At 49.5% G+C, this 18,270-nt stretch overlaps 1 long non-coding RNA gene across 1 annotated transcript; it reads left to right on the forward strand.

Moving 5' to 3' along the window:
• The first annotated feature begins 6,147 nt into the window (after nt 1-6,147).
• LOC138690115 (uncharacterized) lies at nt 6,148-9,430 on the forward strand. The gene is made up of 2 exons (XR_011328915.1): nt 6,148-7,296; nt 7,799-9,430. It is a non-coding gene; the product is annotated as an uncharacterized lncRNA (long non-coding RNA).
• The last annotated feature ends 8,840 nt before the right edge of the window (nt 9,431-18,270 follow it).

Here is an 18,270-nt window from a genome sequence, read left to right on the forward strand (position 1 = left end):
GCTGCCCGCCGCCGCTTTTATAGCGGGGGCGGGGCCCGCCGGTACGGACGTTACGGCGCAGGCCAGGAGGTAACGTCATCACGCTCTCGCGAGCGGGCGCTGGGGAGGCGGGGGAGGCGAGAGAGGCGGGCAGGGTGGGTATGCGCATGCGCATGCGCGGAGCTCGGGGAGTGCGCTGGCGAGGCGACAGCCCGCGCTGCGCACGCGCCGGGCGCTGGCGGGCTCCGGCGACCGGGGCGGGATGCGCTGCTCTGCGCATGCGCAACGGCGCCTGCCGGCGGGGCGCGGAGGACTGGGCTTGCGCCGGGCAGGCCGAGGGGACCTGCAGGGCCTGGCCTTCCCCGCACCCCTCAGCCCTAGGGTTCCGGCGCCCCCTTCATCGCTGCTGAGGTTGCTGCTGCCGCCCCCCCCCCCAATCCCAGCCCCCGTGGCTGCAGCCCCTCAGCCGCTGCCGCCAGGTGGCGGCGGTCCAGCTCTGTCAGCTCCCACCGGGCCCATTTCGCCCAGGTCTGCCTGACGGCTGGACGGGACAGGGCTCTGACAGGGAAGGCTAGTGGCAGCGCGTCTGGGCCCGTGGGCCGTAGCCCAGGGTCAGTCAGAGCAAACCCCTGGGGCTGGAGATCACTGCCGCGTCCTTAGGCGCCTGGCAGGTCCCTTGCCGGCCGGGAAGCCCAGAGATCTCTGTCTACGGAGCTGCTTTCTAGGCAGGGTTACATGGGAGCAATCCTTAATACCAACCCGAAGTTACCGAGGTCTGTGTCCTGGTTTCCCTTTATATACATATAATACATGTTCCAAATTAGGAAGGTCCTCCCAGTATATTACTAAACCCACTGTTTCAGTCTGCTGGGCTTTACATTGTAGCACTTATTTCATAGTATGTAATTTGTATATTGGCTATAAATGTATATTGTATTCTAATAATGCAACATTTTTATACTGTTTACTATGCAATTTAAATATTTGAAATGAAAAGTCCAAATTTACTCCTACTCCTGGATTTTTCCCAGCTGCATGAAAAGCAGCTCTTGTTCACCTGGTGCTTCAATATATATTACTGACCTGAGCATCAACATCAGTAATGCAGCCCACCAAAGACACAATAACTGCCTTCAATTTTTGGGATGTTGCCCTGAGTTAATCTGTAACAAAGCGGCTGCTGAGTTTGAGTTGAAGTGGCCAAAATCTCTTGAGTCTCTTTTTTTTCTCATTTAATAAAAGCTTCGAATAGTACGGCAGACAATGAGTGAACCCTTTCTCTTCTGTTATAGTGGACAGTGCTTGTAACATTTCATGAGTTTGAGTGTTTTCTGTCTGCTTTAGAAAGTCACAAATTTACAGGCCTGCTGTAGTAAAGGTCCTCTCCCCACTACAGCTATATTCTGTTATTTCCCACTCCTGTTCTTGTAAGAGGATAATGATTCACTGCCCCAAGTTTTAAAAACCTTGGATGTGAGCATTTATCTGAAATTGTCTGTGCTGGCACCTATGGAGTAGGAGAGCTGCATGCTAAGACTTGCTAGAAACAACCCAATTAGATAGTTCTTGTAAAACATCCTGCGCTTGATTGAAGATAGTGTGTAAGCCTGTACTGAAGTTCAAGGATAAGAAGGATAGCTAAGCCTATTCTTAAGGGCTTCCCTGCAAGTGGATGCTCTTCAGGATCAGAGCATTAAACACCTGCCTTTTCTGAAAGATCTGCACTTCTGTACTTTCCTCACAGCCCATAAAAGCTGCCCTCTTGTAGGTGACGACACTCATTTCAACGTCTCTGCCTCTTAGCATAAGGAATTTCTTTCCCCCTTCCAACAGGGAAAAATAAATTCTTCATGACAAAAGTTCTGTCCATGCATCCTCTGAGCTCTGAGACCTCAGCTGGTGTTTATATCACTGCCTTTTCTTGGGAGAATATTCCCACACAATGCCCTAGAAATGGATGAAAAACAGCCTGTTCAGCTAAGGGCCTTATGGAGCATGAATGAGCACTGGCAGTCCCTGCACTTTCTGGCCTGTTTTTATGAATGGAAAGAACTGAGCTTGGGACCTAACCATCCTGAGTGCTGGGATGTCAAGCTGTAGCAAACAAAAGCAAATGAGTGAGTCAGTCCTCCTGTAATGAGACAATCAGATAAACCCACTCCCAAAAGCAACATCAGGTTGGAAAAAATCCCCAAGGGAGTAAGTGACAAAGCAGCGCAGGAGAGAGGGGTCGGGAAATGGACAAATGGCACTAGGAGTCCATTTGCTGAGTCAGGGGAGTGTTTAGGAAGGGAAAGGAGATACAGTTGCCTCATACTGTCTTACTTGGTCTGGCTTGTTACTAGCAACAATACATCCTGCTGATGAGGCGAGCAGAGCCGCCTGGGCCAGAGGCACCAGAGGCCTCCCCAGTTCTGGACCAGTAAAGCACACATGCACAGCAGCTCTCCATTGTTCATGTGCTGAACACATCCAGGGACAGAGGAGCCATGCAGGTATCTCCACGTGTGCAGTGCCCGTTTCTGCAAAGAAGTATTGGTGCCTGCGCTCCATATGCCTTTTAGAAGTATGCAGAGGATGTAACCATATAGGATGTGAAGTCCCATGTTCCATGGAATACTGATACACCACCGCTGGATGGTGTGTCTTTCAGGCTTCCAAGAGCCCCCATTATATATGATGGCCCTCTCTGGGAGGACATCTCAAAGGTCTTGGCAGGTGGCAACAGAGAGACATTTACTGAGGCCACATAGAAAGGGAGGGAGGATTCACATTAGGATCTTGCAGCCTTGTTTTGTTTTTCTGTTCCTATACTTGAGGAGGGATAAAGGGTCTCCAAGGTGCCTCTTCACTGGGTGCCATGCTTTGCATCTCCCTCAAGCCATTTTCAAATCCTTGATTCTCACACCCTTGCCCTTTTTTCACTGTTTGTCCCCCATAATCAGTTACCTGGTTTTCACATTGTTTCTTCTTCCTCTAGCCTTCTTGCACCTTGCGGGGCTTGATGGCTGGGTTAGGACCAGCCTGGTGCCTAGAAGGAGAATGACAAAAACTCCCCCTATTCCAAGGACATTTAGGGACCTATCTAGCCAGCCTTGGCTGTAATTAGAATGGTCTCAGCCCTGTGCTGTATTATGCCTTCTCTTATTGTCTGTTGGTAACCCTGGAAGGCAAGAAGTGGCTGTGAAACAGTGACATAGTGACCAGAGATGAACCTCACCTCTTACACAGTTCAGGCAGGCTGGTGGATGTTGCTGAAAGGAGATGCAGATCAGATCCAATTAACTTCTTCATTCTTTTGGATCAGTGGTCCCAGGCCATTTCCCTGACCTATCTCTGTTGTGTCCTATTATTTTTACGCCCTTGTCTTAACAGTCCTATTCCTGATGTACATGAGCAAACACAGCAGCAGGTTCAGCCTCTGAATCAATAGCCTTTCTCACACACAGAGGGACATGCGTTCCTGAGTCCTGGGAACCCAGGATAAACACCTCAAATGCATTAGTTTTATGGCCTGATCGGCCAAATCAACTGGCACTCCAGAGCTGGAAATTGCAACTCTGTAGTTCAAAACTTTAGTGCTTTTTCCTGAGCGCTTAAGACAAAGAGAGAAATGGAGAAAGAAGTATTACAGGCTTTTCATACCACTTTCACAGTGGAAGGTCGGAGGAATGTCATAAGAAGAAATTACAATTAATCTTTTTTCCTCCTAAGGGCAAAAGGCTCTAATCTCTCGGTACAAAGGTTTGAAGTCTGTAATTAATCATAATCTGTGAGATGCGAAGCAGAGGTCTGGTAACCTTTTATGGGTCTTTTATTGTTAGTCCAATAAAAGTATCACATGTAATTTGTCTGTCTTGTTGAGGGCTAATATTTGGCTAGTGATTATTTTTTATAATCTGTTGTCAGAGGAGCCCTCAGTGTGAAATCCATGTTCTTTCTCCAGTCTTGCCAGCAGTGGGTATGGCCATATGTGAGTGTCTCATGAAAACAGTATAAAATATGCATATCATGAATTTATTATGCACCAGCTGTTTGTTGCAAGACTGGTGTCTCAGGGTGCTGCTGTCAAATGTCTGACTGTTTCTGTTACACTTCTGTCTCCCATCACCTCGTCCTCGTCACATCTCTCTGATAGGAGAACTCAGTTCTGAAGCTGGGTGCTGCTCAAGAGGCAAAATGGGCAGGCTGGCTGGTTTTCTCATGTTTTCCCATAGCTCCTTTGTGTGAATCCTATAGGCACCGACACTGGAGGGCGAGTCTGGATTGATGTGCAAAATGTGGGCAAATTCAGTTCAGGTCTTTGGCAGGTGTATCTAGGTACTGTGATCATTGGGTATTTTGCTGCTGTGATCATACCCATCATCACTGGGTATTTGGTGGCGGACATACCTGCATCTTCATTTTGTTCATGGGGAATGGAGGCTTAGGGAGTGTTACGGATGCATGCACACTCAAATCCAACATGTGTTAAAGCTCAGATTTATTCTTCAGTAAAAAGTTAGTTAGAACTCCAGTAACAGTAGTGAACTACAGGCTCAATGGTGTAAGGGGAATTAGTACTACATGGGCGACTTAAGAATCCTTGAGATTTAAAAGTGATGACTCAAAATGCACATATCACTCACCTAAAAGCTGAGGGCTCTCTCTCTTGAGGAGTTACCTCAGACAGTGCCCCGACCCAAGGGGGAGTCCCCGACTGCAGACCCGCTGCTCCAAGGAGGACTGATTCCAACATGTCCTCCAGTGGGACCCTGTTTATACCCTTGTTGAATCTGATCTGTGGTCATTTTAATCCCTATTGGCCAAGAAAGTAACTTCAGTGTACCTGGTGCGTCTTGACTGGCCAGTTCAAATTTCAACCTGCGGCCTCCGGGGTTTAGTTTTTTTTTTCCCCTCTTCTCCCTGCCTGGAGAAGTTTCATTTCTGGCTTGGGGCGGGGGGGGGAGTGTACTGCCACAGGGAGACCAGCGCATGTGAGGTCTTCCCGTGGCTGTCTGGCAGGCCCTGCCTACAAGGGGCCCTTCTTCTCACACATGGCTCCTCCTTCCCAAAATTCAGGTCAAGGAGCATTGCAGGGGATAAAGTTCTCTTCCATAGGATGGTGGGAAGAAAGCAAACTGACATAGAAGTGCTGTCTCAGAGACAGGCCACTGCAAATCAGCATGCTTTAAATGAATGGTTTCCTATGGATTTTTAGTCCTCCAGCTGCACCAACCTGTTAAAACATGAGAGTTTCAAAAGCTATCATCATCCAGTCACAGCACAAACTCAAAAATGTCTCTGAGCCAAGGCATGGGAGACTTTAACAGCTCCCAGGAGCTGTTGTTCAAGGAGCTCATTCATCTGTTGTGCCTTAGCAGCTCTTTCGGAGTCACCATGCTAGGTCAGCCCAGCCACTGACTCATGAGCATCAGTATGGGCTTTGGACCAAAATGGGACCTCCTGACACATATGTAGAGAACTGCTGAACTGACTGTGACTGTTCCTGTGCACTTGTGGCTAGGATTTGACTTTTTTCTATTGCTTTTTTTGCAATAAGTGAGTGAATGTGTCCTTATATGCCTTGCGGGTCCCCTCTGGGCATAGACTTTGAAGCACCAACTTCAGGACAGCAGCCAAGCACAGATGCACATGGGGTTTAGTGGCTTTCAGTCTCTTGTTCCCTCTTCTGCAAATGGGTTTCATTCCCCCATGAACCCTCCATCTGAGCAGGGGCACCCAGCATTGGTCTGAATGGGTGTTTATACAGCTAGGACATACACATACAGGGAGAAATGGGTATCCTTGGGCTGTGAAAGTGTCTGTTCTTCTCCCCAGTAGCACTGGCTGATGTTATGTGGACTATTGCGTCTCCTACATGGTCATAGACTCCAGCAAAAATTCCCTCTCCATTCCAGGTAGAGATCCTGCCTGCCCCTGAGGAAGGTCACAGGAGGAATGCTATCCATTCGGTGCCCAGACAAAGCACTAACTATACTCTCAACCCGAATTTCTTGTATTATTCAATTTGGGGACTGTATATAAAGGCTTGTCATTTCAGCTCATCCTATGTATATTTATATAAAATCAATTGATCTATATATATGAAATGCCTAGATACAGCTGGCACACTGCTGGGTTAATAACATGTTGTGCTGGTTTTGGCTGGGATAGAGTTAATTTTCTTCATAGTAGCTAGTATGGGGCTATGGTCTGGATTTGTGCTGGAAACAGTGTTGATAACACAGGGATAATACAGGGATGTTTTCATTGCTGCTGAGTGGTGCTTACACAGTGTCAAGGCCTTTTCTGCCTCTCACCCCACCCAACCAGTGAGGAGACTGGGGGGGGGCACAAGAAGTTGGGAGGGAACACAGCCAGTACAGCTGACCCCAACTGACCCAAGTCATATTCCAGACCATATGATGTTATGCTCAGCATATAAAGCTGGGGGAAGAAGAAGGAAGGTGGGGACGTTCGGAGTGGTGGCCTTTGTCTTCCCAAGTCACCGTTAGGTGTGATGGTGCCCTGCTTTCCTGGAGATGGCTGAACACCTGCCTTCCCATGGGAAGTGGGGAATGAATTCCTTATTTTGCTTTGCTTGTGTGCGCGGCTTTAGCGTTACATATTAAACTGTCTTTGTCTCAAGCCAGGAGTTTTCTCACTTTTACTCTTCTGATTCTCTCCTCCATCACACCTGGGGGGACTGAGCGAGCAACTGTGTGGAGCTTAGTTGCTGGCTGGGGTTAAACCACGACAGTCCTTTTTGGCACTCAATGTGGGGTATGAAGAGTTTGAGATAATGACAGATTTGGCTGGAATGTGCTAGATTGAATTTGTAGCTGTTATTGCTGTTTAGCTTTTAATTGGAAGGCTCCTGTGCTTGCCATGGAGCTTGCTTGCCTCACTGTATATTAGAGCCTAGTGCTCTTTAGCGGCTGCTTTTTGCTTTTGCTGCTTGCTGTACTGCTGTAGCGTTTATCATCTGACTCTGCTGCGCCTGGGAACATTTTGATAACAGCAATGGTGATGTGCCTGGGCTGGCAGATGGCCAGGGCATGGCTGCTGTTTCTGTGCTGCTGTACTGGATGGGCTGGAACTCCAGTGTGAACTGGAGTTGAAGGGACAGTGACCTGCAGAGGAGTCGACGCGGTAGCAGGACACCCCGAAGTGTCCGTGGCCGTTGATAAGCACACACCAGAGCAGGTACATCTCAAAGTGTCTGTGGCCATGGTTATGTCTGTGCAGCAGGAAGTATACCTCTGAAGGGACTGTGGCCCAAGGATAAGTACACCTTGAAGCAGCTGTGGCTGTGGAGAAGTCTATGCACAGCAGGTAAGTCTCCCCCATGTCACTGCAGGGGAGTGAGTGAGCAGCTGTGTGGGGCTTAGTTGCCAGCTGGGGTTAAATCATGACCCACATCACAGAATGCATGTGAAACCTTTGGCTGAGCTTAGACTAAAAAGCCTCCTATGTGGGATGTCTCCAAGCCTGAGTCCCCAACCTATGCTGCCTTAGGAGAATACAGAAGATGAGTGATTTTTTTTTTTTTAATATGCCTCCTATCCAGCTCTTCTAGATATCCAGAAATCTAGAAGAGCAGGGCAAGGATTACCAGCTTATTTTTCTTTCAGTGATTTTCCTGATGAAAATCTCCAATTTGATCCTGTCCCCGCCCCAGGCAGAACAGGGCCAAGGGGATGTTAGCACAGACTCCAGTCTGGCTGGCCATAGGGCCGGTGGAGATCTTCCACATTGGGAAATTTTGATGAAGTTATTTTTCTTTCACTGGCATTTTCATGTTAAGAACACGTTGGGTTTTTTTCTTTCCTGCCAGCCCTCGTTCCTGCCAACCGCTGCGATTCTCTGCTACATTAATTTAGCCACCATACTGATTGCCCAGCAGAGGGGTGTAGAAACCAATATACAGACAGAAAACTCGCTCCCATTTCCCCCATTTTGCCATCCAGCTCTCTGGCAGGCAGCTCCTGCCCTTATCTCAGCAACGTGAGCCGTGGCAGCCTCAGGGCTGACCACGGACTCGCAGGACCCCGGGGGACTGGTCCACTGAGCCACAGTGCTGGAGCCAGCCCTGCTGCCCCCCAGGCAGCTGTGGGCCGGGGAATGGAGGTGGCAGGGGAAGAGAGAAGGCAGGGAAAGGAGGGTGATGGAGGAGGTGAGAAGAAGCCTGCCAAGCCACCCAGGAGCTTGTGGTGCTATGAACCAGTACCACTGACTTGCTCTGGGTACAGTGCCTGGGATGTGCCTTGCCCATCGCTCCCGTGCTGCAGGCAGCGCATGGAGGAGACACAAGCCTGCCATCTGCCAGCATAAGGGTTTCTGGCTGAGGGCATGAGGTGAAGGAAACCCCCAGGAGTGCTCTGCTGCTGTGTGAGGTCAAGGCAGGCTGTTTCAGGGGCTGGCAGCGGTTCCAGCCTTTCCTGGCTTTATTTGCTTGCAGTGGTATGGGCTGGACGCCTTCAAGAGCTGAGAAAAGCTGCCATCCCTATCCGTGTGTGCGCAGGCTAGCAAGCTTGAGGCAAGGTGTGTCGTATCTCTCGGGAGCTCTGGCTGTCCTTTGACCCCACTGGTGACTGGAGCAGGTCGTGACTTGCTCATGAGTGGTAGCGGTGCTTTGCCTCCTCTCCTTTCCACCTTTGCATTCATGGCTGGCTGCAGGCTGCTCTGCCACTCAGACAGCTTCCTGTGATGTGTGTTTTCCTAACGAGGCACTTTGGGGCCTTCAAATTATATCCAAATTTCCTTCTCTCCATCTGCTCTTAGTTCACATCAGGCTCGGCTGAAATTTGTCACCGTGGAATGGCTCTTCGGAGGCGCAGTGCAAGGATCCGGCTGGGATGCCCTGATAAGCGCTCGCCTGCCTATCCCTGACGCTGCTAGTGCCACCTGCCAGATCTGTGACCAGGATGACTATCGCTGCCTGGCCACCGCTGCGCAGGCAGGGTCTGCCCACACCCAGCCCTGCCTGTCCCTGCAGGCAGTCACTGTGTCCCCGTCCTTGAGATGTGGGCAGCACTGCAGCCCTGTGGAAGGGCTCGTGCCCTGCTCTTCCATCCACGCTCGTATGTGGCAGAGATAAGGATGCCAGCCACCGGCATGGAGGGATCTCGGCATAGGGGCTGGGAACAGCCTGGTGCAGGCACAGATTTGCAGGTGGGTGGGGTGGGGGTCCAAAACCTCAAGTCTGGTGTGAGAATGGTGATTTGCTGAGTCCCTCTGCATGCCATCCTGGGGGGCTTTTATCCCCTTCTCCAGCTGTTCTCCTTCCCCCTGGGGTTCAGCACTTTTGATTCTGAATAAAAAGCAGAAATCCTCTGGACTCCAGGAGCTGAATGAGTGGAGGGACTTGCAGCACTGTGGCAGAAGTGTTGACTCATTAAACTGACGTCACAGAAAATGCTCTTTGCATTAAGGAGATTAATCACAGCTTTTTTTTTTTTTTTTTTTTTTTAAATAACTCTTTAACTTATGTGAATCCTTCCTGTGAATCCTTCTCTATGCTGCCCATGGTACTTGGCCTCCTTGGTTCAGGCTGAAACTTATTTAGCATTAGAAATCCCACACCCAACAGTATTAATAAAACCTAAACCCTTATCGGCTGGAAATTCAAAGAGATGATCTCTCTAAGAGAAGCAACCTGTCAGAGCTCCTTCCAAACCACAGGGAAGGAGCAGGGTTTGCAACAGGGGGAGCATGAATAAAAATGTTTCTGGAAGGAAATGGAGGGTTAAGGCTTGACAGAAAAATGCCTGACCTGCTAGTGCAGCCGTCGTCGAACTGGTGGCATGTGGAGGTCATGCACATGCCCTTTGGTCTGCCAGACTGTGCTGGCCTGGTGGGTGGGAAGCTCTCCTTGGGATGCTGGCAAGGATTTCAGCTGTAGTGCCATGATGAAGCCAAGCAGGACAGTGGGACCCTGCTGTCAGAAGCTCTGGAGAAGTATGGAGGAGCCCCAGCTCCAGGAGATCTGGTGAGCAGAGCAGAGGTGTTGGGGAAGAGCAGCAGGAAATGTGATGGTGGTGGATGCGGTGATGCCACCCCTATGAGACAGGGCTGGTGGGCAAACGGAGGCATCCTGGTACACGGGAGCAGGGCTGGGCTCGGCAATGGCTTTTAGGCAATGGCTCTTTACTGTCCAGGGAGGGGAAAAGTAATTAATTCACTCTGGTAGGACCTCAGAGCATTTCTGTTGAGTCGAGAGATGAGCCAGTGCTCAACTGTTTATCCTGAAAGCCAAACATCTAATGAATGATATAAGACTTTCACACATGTTGCAAGGATAAACATTATCAAATAATTTATTCTTAGATCTTTATACATGAGCAGAGATAGAGATTTATTCTCAGCAGTGCCACAAAGGTTATATCTTTGGACTTTGAATTAAGATGTCTTGAGTTTATTTTTCTCTGCCACAGCTTTATGTGATCAGATTTGAGAATTAACCTGGTAAATCCAGCAAAACATCTCTGGGCTATGCCATGTGTGTGAGAGAGAGAGATTTAATGCCACACGTAACTAAATGGAAGAATGACTCTGGTGCAGGTAACTGCTTGCACAATTGGGCAGTCTTTTGTGTTGTGCTTAAAGAGCCTGGGATGGAAGGTGCTCCTGAAATGAGAACATTTTTGTACCTTTTAAATGACACAGAGTAGGAGATCAGTGTGTTTGTGGATTTTTCAAGAAAGGGTAACGTCCATAAGAATAGTTCATTAATTTGCCTCTCCCCAAATTTTATTGAGTTGGTGGTTTTTTAGTTTCCTTCTATTTTGAAGGCATTACAGATTTTCATATAAAAAAAAGATTTTCATTCATGGCTTAATTTTACCCTTTTCCCATGACTTGCTGGCTTGCTGACAAGCCTATTTATAAGAATGGTTTAGTTTTCACTGAGTACAAACCCAGGTAGAAGATAGTTTCGAGTCATTTAGTAAGATAAATAATTTTTTTTTCTCATTTCAGTAAATTCTAAAATGCATCCATTGTTCCAGAAAAATGAAAACTGGGTTATGAACCATGCCTGTAGCATTTGCCACGTGGTATGAAGACATTGGAGATGGCTACACTCCTGGCACCTTGGTGATGCCTGCATACAGCAGTGCAGAGACCTTGCCCAGGCTCCTCAGGGCCACGGGCAGCAGATCTGTGGGTTTCAGCTGAAACCAGGTGTGGATCTGAGATTTTCCATGAGACGACACAGGGGATCTTGAAAGGCTTTTGCTATCACTACGGTGATCTCACCACGTGTTATATCTGTGGTGGTGTGGGTATTGTGCAGTGATTTTCCCACTGCCTCCAGCATCCGATCCTGCTCCAGGAGGGAGCTGTCATAAGCTGGGCTGAGCTTTGGAGCAAGATATCCCACAGTCCTCTCAATCGGGGCATTGCATTGGTGATCACCACGAGATCCCCCAGAAAGGCCTGATTACCAGGGGCAGAGACACAATGTTTTAAAGAAGTCGGTATCTTTATCAAGGAATCGACCCACCAACCACTTCTGAAAGCTTCTTAAATGGCTTGTTTTCCACCTCTGTGTAGTAGTCCTTGCGAATGAAGCCTTGAGCAGCTAATAAGAGATTTAGGTGCAACTTGGCCAGCTGAATCTGAGCCTTCAAGTCCTTACAGCAGGTCTGACCTCCCAGGATGCACTTAAAGTTGCCCTAGGCCAGACCTTAATGCAGCCCCTGGCTTATAGTCCCTGTATGAAACACACTGCACAGATGGATACAGCCAGACAGATACAGGGACATAAGGAGAAAAGGAGAGTGCACGGTGTGAGAAGTGATGGCATTAGAGCTGAAGACACATTAAGCTGTCTGTAGGGACTGCAGGAAAGAAAAGCTGATTTTGTTCAGGCAACACAGGTGCTGGAGTGGAGTGGCTGCATTTCAGCCCTGCACTCCCATGCCTGGACAGGGAGAGCTGTGGGAAGGCGTCAGAAACTGGCCTGGACTCTATGTATCATGTGCCCTCTCCAGCATAAGATATCCCTGAGGTGTATATAAGGGTAGAGTTCAGCCCAGGGGGTAACACTTCACAAGCAAAATGCCTCACTTGGCAATATGAAAAAGCAATCAGACTGCCTCACATGTGATTACCAGTGACCTTCCCTTGCAGCTCCTCTGCTCTTGTTTATCAATCTGGAGACATCAGCACCTTCTAATAATGGTGGAGTTGCTGGGAGGGGATGGAAAATAGATTGTTTGACCTGACACTGCCCCATTTGCAAGCATTTAGCCTCCTCCTCTGAGTCCTCCTGCAGTCTCAAGGGAACTGGGCCAGCAGTGGCTGAAATCTGTGCTGCTCCTGGCATGTCAAGCTTTCTCCCGCAGCAGCCCACACTGCAGGGCTGGACCACTTTGAGATAGGCACTAGTGCAAAAGAATTCACACTTGCGGATCTTGTCTGCACTCCCTCTGGGTTCCCTGGATGCTGCCAGCATGCTGGAAGACCAGGCACGAGCTGGGACTTTGTAGTCCACAGTGCTATACAACCACAGAACAAAAAGATGTTTGCTGTGCAAGGTAAGTAGGAGAAACCTGACAGTCAGCTGGCAAACATGAGCTCTCTCCTTCCCAGGATAATGTAAGGGCTTTCTTCAAATCCCTTTGCCAGCAAAAGGTTTTCTCTGTCTGGGACTCGGCCCTTTGTATTAGAGGGTTTGGGCTCTTCCCAAACTCTCTTTGGAGATCTCTTTGGAGTTCTTCTGTCCAAATAATCGTTGGCTGCTGAATCGGCCTCTGATTTAACCAGCTGACATGGGCTTTTCTCTTTCTGTCCCCACTGCTCTCTCTTGTGATGGGCTTGGAGCAGCAACCACAGTGTTATCTCTGAAGCAATTTGCATGTCTTAGATTCTCCAAGAGCATCTCCCCAGGGGTGCGGTTTGCTGACAATGAACAGCATTGATTTCCCCAGGTGACTGAAAAAAGCAGGGAGACCAGAGTACCTCCAGTGCTCATGTCCTTAGTACCAAGCAGATAGGACCTGTTAGGGGAGCCTTTGGTCCCTCTAGCCACCAGCTGGCTGGTGCTGACCCCAGAACATCTCCAAGTCTTTGAAGAGGTAGCAGCACATTTTAGAGAAGCATGTTTCTCACAAGTAAAAAGAAAGCAAGACAGGGTAACAGCCAGAAGAGGTGACAGTCTAGGACCTCACCTGTTCAGGATGCATGGATCACCAGGCTTGTGACCTCCTGAGCATCTTTCCTACATCGTTGCTGCCTGAGGTGTATGCTGAGGAGAGGAGGAGACATTGGAAAGTCCACTGGTGAGCATGATGGGCATGTAAGGCCACCGCCATGCAGAGCTTCCCATGGGACTGGGGGGACTGTAGCATCCCAAAATCCTGCTGGGCTGGAGCTACAACAAGGAACAGGGCTGAGCAGCAGACAAAAATACAATGGGCACAAAGGAGGGATTTGCCTTTTCCACAAACCAGGCAGGAGAATAAGAACCAGGGAAATAAATACTTTCCCCTCATCCAGGAAAAGGGATAAAACTTGATGCATTTCTGCCTGCCATGTGCTTTAGGAGCCTTTGATGGCATACCCCCATGAGTGGGGTTTGCTTTTGCTCTGAAGGTCTGCAGGTTGAAAGGAGCATCCTGGCTCACTGGGACTAGGGCAAAGCCAATAGGCCTCATTAATAAAACAAGGATGGTGGAAGGAGAGCGAGCCGCACATGGTGGGATAGAGGATAGGTGGCACACAGGCGCCGTATGGCATCTGATGGGATGGCATCAGCCAAACATGCACTCCTGATCTCACCCCAGACACTCACTGCTGACTCCACCACAGGTGATGCAGAAGGTCCTGTTGGGTCTCTGCTGGGGGCACTGAGATGGTGCCAGAGGGAGAGAGAAGTCCAGACACCCCAGCAAGACCCCAGGTTGTCATGTGGGTGTCAGTGAAGTCTGGTGCTAATGATCCCTTTGCCTTCCTGCAGCAGAGGTGGACACAGCCCGCTTGGTGCCAACAGTGGGTTGTGGAGCATGCACCAGAGAGCTCCTAGCACAGTGCCCTGGGTCTTGTGCCTCCATGCCCATGCATGTGAGTGCTTTTCCTGCTGCAGAAAGCAGGTCTAGGACCCCTTCTTGTCCTGGATGTGTCTTAGCCTCCCTCTGTGGGCATCCTCGGGATGAGCTTTAAAGGTTGGTCAGATGGAAGGTGTGGGGTGTGCTGAGCAGGATAGGGCTCTGATACCCTGCCCTGAACTGCTGGTCAGCCATTGCTGGGACACTGCAGTCACCACGCTTCTCCTTTGCATTGCCCAAAGCTTCTGTGCTGTTCCCAGCAGGGCTCAGAGACAGGTTCGGGAGCAGTTTCCCTGCAATGGGAAAAGAAGCTGTCCTCCTCTCCCAAGTGACTCTGGCCCCAGCAGATGGAATGAAGCCCATGGTGTGCTTCAGACATGCTTACCCATGCTGGCTGGCTGCTGGAGATCTCCACATGCAGGAGAAGCAAGCAGACTTCCAGGCCATCCAGGGATGGAGATAAGCCCAGTATACTGTGTATGCTCTCCAGGGCTACAGCGTGTTTCCCGTTCCCCGGGCAGGCTGCACCCCAGTCCTGCCTGAGCTGTCACTTGCCTTTGCCCTCTGGACCAGTCACAAGCCTGAATGCTCACTGTTGAATGCAACCCCTCTCTGCAATGGCTCAGTAAAGCTCTTTGCTCGGGGATGAGCACCCACCTAACATCTCACAGGCTGCCTCTGTTGCCACCCATGGGACCTGGCGGTGCCCAAGTGCAGTCAGTGCTGGGCAGCAGGCAGCTCTCCAACATCCCATGGGCACTCCACAGGGTGAGAGTCCCCTGGGAAGGAAAACCCCCGTGGTGGTAGCCCAGGGTCCTGCGGGTACTGGAAGCAGTGGCCTGCCTTTGCAGCCAAGAGGATGGGCCAAGGAGAGAGAGGTGCTGGGGCAGGAGGTGCTCCCAGGGAAGGTGAAAGGGAGTATAGCACTGCTACTAACCTTCAGAAATGTCAGTATCAATTCCCTGCTGCAGTGGCTGCCAAACAGAGAAAGCAGGAAGAATTAATTGCTGTGTTGTTATTTGAGCTGCGTTAAATTTTCCCTGTGTAGAGACAAAGAAGAGAAATAAACCAACAGCTCAGTCTCTCCCATCCCATTGACACATTCAGTCCTTGCTGTTGTAGCCTGCAGATCCAGTCTCTCAATGGCTGATCACAGTCCAGAGGATTTCCCTGGGCTTAGTCTTGTGGATGGATCACTGGAGACATCAGCTTCATTGGGAGTGATTTGGGATCAGGTTAGTTTTTCCAGTCTGCTTTTTGCCTGTTCCTTTCCACACCAAAGAGCTTGTCTGATTGCTAGCATTAGCCTAGCTTTGTATAATCAGCTCCTACCAGAGACCCCGAAGTGCTCATCTGACATCTCACATTCAGCAGCACTTGGAGAAGACAGCGAGGCTGTCATCTGGGAGCATCCCCAGATGAGCCACTTCTCATCGGGCAGAGGTACGAGGACATGCTCTGCTCAGACTCCCCTTTGCCTCTCACCCCTGGATCCACCTAAACCTGCTTCCACAAATCTGGCTAGGACTTGATTCAAAGTACCATTTGCACTGAGCTTGCTGTAGCCAAGGGCAGGTTGACCATTTTGCACGTCAGGCGTGCAGCACCGTGTGAGGTGGTAGGAGGAGCCGGGCAGCACTTGGCGTGCATTGGGTTGCTCAGCTGGTGTCCCAGCGCTGCAGGGCCAGCTGCAGGCATGCCATCAGACATCTTGCGAGAGCCTGATTTGGAAGTTTAATCCTCTCTCATTAACATGAAGCCTCAGATAAGCTTTGGTATATTGCAAACAATGGTTAATTTTTTGAAGACCAACTGCCCAGGGGTTGCCGAGGCATAGGACATGCAATACAGCAGCAGCGTCTGGCCCAGCAGAGCCAGAGCTGTCATTGCTGCAGATGGTAACTGCTAGTTGTGATGCCCAGCAGAGAGCTGCTCATTGAGCTGCTGCTCACACTTCTTTTTCTCTCATCACATGAGGATCCATTATTTTGGCACATAGCAAGAAGCGATGTTTTCACTTCCTGCCTGACACAAAAGAGGAGGGTTTCCAGTCTTGCTAAGTGAGGGTTGCTCAGCCTGGAGCGCACCAGCTCTGGTGGGTTCCCAAGCAAGTTGTTCCCCACAGAGTCTTCATATCACTGCACTGGGGTGCTGCACCCTCCCACCCCTGGTGCAATGACTTTGTCAGCTCCATAACGCTGGGACTCTGCTGGGCCTTTCTGCTTTGCTCAGCGGCTCAGGCACTGATGCTGAGTTGCTGGGTGCTTCCTTCATCCAGCCAATGTCCTCTGGTCCTCCTACACTGAGGGACTGCATGGTGGTTAGTGCTCCAGCATCTGCCTCTTGGGTTTCTCTGAATTATGCAAAGTTAGCACAAAATGATCAAAGCAGCCAGTCAAAACTCTCTATTTTTCCCTACAGATTATTGGTGGCAGAGAGTTTGATCACTTTCAAGGCAAGAGCTAATTAGCAACTAACTGAATTAAGTAGAAGGTGCAGCATATGAACTGACTTTTTGCTGCTTTTGTGGCTGTTGTGAAGATTACTCATACCAATGAAATAATTGTTTCCATAGCAACTAATGTACTTAGTAGGGGAAGAATTGGAGACACAAATAACAAAGACAAAGGCCAAATCTATAATGCTAAGCAGCATATGCAAACAGAATAAACCACACTGCAGGACGTTGTGATAGCTTCAGTGTGTGCCACCTCTGAAACTATATGAGATGGTGTAAGGGGAATTCCACAAGCAGAGGAGAGTGGGGAAGAAATTGGGCAGGGTAGCTTGGTGCAAGGGCCATAGTGAGTTCAGATGGTTGTTACTGCAGGATTTCTTGCTCAGCAACTGCCACAGCTCCTCTTAAAAGCATGGTGATTTTAAAGCTAGCCCAGTATGTCCAGAAACAGCAGAGCATTTGGAAGACAAGCAGGAATTAAATCTTCCCTTCACTTCTACTGTGGGATCATACCTGACTATATCCAGGTGACTGATCCACCCATCTTTTGTCTTATTCTGGCTGTGAGTCCTATTTTTATAGCCCTGAAAATCAGTGATCCCATACACAAGAGCAAACTGCCTCCGCCTGACAGCACTACCCTCCCTGTTGTTTACTAAATTATAGGGACTGCAGAGGAATGTGCCCATGAACAGCCTGGCTCCAGCCTACAGCGCCCAGCTCATAACCCTTGAGTATTACTGCAGGTTCAAAATAGCTTTTATATCTCAGCCTGCCAAAGGGCCTTGTGGAGTCCATTAACTACAAGGGTCTGAAGAACAGGTTGAACAAGCAGCCATGAAGGCTGGCCTAGATATACTTATCCTTTGTCAGTGCAGAGGGGAGGATGCTCTGACCTCTAAGGTGTCCACACTCCTGTAACAACCTGTTATGCAGCCACTGCTCAAGGAGAAGTCCTTGTTTTCTGCACTGCACTTCTGTCTTTATCTTTGTACTGAGAACAGAGTAAATCTGGCCAGGGAAGAGGATTTACCTGTGCAGCAGTCCAGCACAAGGTCTTACTTAGTTGTCAACTTTTGCTTGAAATGCACAAGCACAAGCTCTCAGCTCAGCAGGAGCCCAGTTTGCTGTCATGACTTGGTCCCAGCACCAGAGCCTCACCGTGGAAGGAGACAAAGCAAACAAGAGCTAGGCAGGTGTCTTTGCAACCCCCTGGTACAAATGCAGAACCAGGCACAGAAGGACTGCAGGTCTGGTTTCCAAAGCTCCCAGCATCACTCAGCATCTCCCTGGTAAGAGTCCTGGGCCAGCCTGATGCCAAAGTGTCTGGAATTCCTGCTGGTTTAGCTGGAATAAGGTCAGACAAGAGGCTACACACATGAAACTGAGACTGATCCCAGGTGACCTAACTGCTGGAACCTATAAACATCCTATAACCAATATAACCAGTCCTATCACCATTACATACTCCTGCTCCACCACCTCAGGATCTGAAGCCCTAGGATGTACCTAGATCTTCTTCCAGGCTTTCTGTACCAGAGTCAGCTGAAACATGGCAAAGATTTTATACTAGTTGTTAATAAACCAGACAGATCAGATATAGCTGTTTTCCTGAAGTCCCGTAGCCATAGCTGCAGATGCGTTTATGGTTAGCACAAATGCTACAGGGTTCTTCTTGCTGGGAAGGTGCCTCTAACCCAGCAGCCATAGTGCTGCCTGGAACGTGTGGGAAGTTTGGTGGCAGGGATGGCTTAGGGGAGGGACAAGGAAGGAGATGCTGGGCTGAATCAAAATGAGCAA

Source organism: Haliaeetus albicilla, chromosome 2 (assembly GCF_947461875.1).
Source record: "Haliaeetus albicilla chromosome 2, bHalAlb1.1, whole genome shotgun sequence".
Lineage (NCBI taxonomy): Eukaryota > Metazoa > Chordata > Aves > Accipitriformes > Accipitridae > Haliaeetus > Haliaeetus albicilla.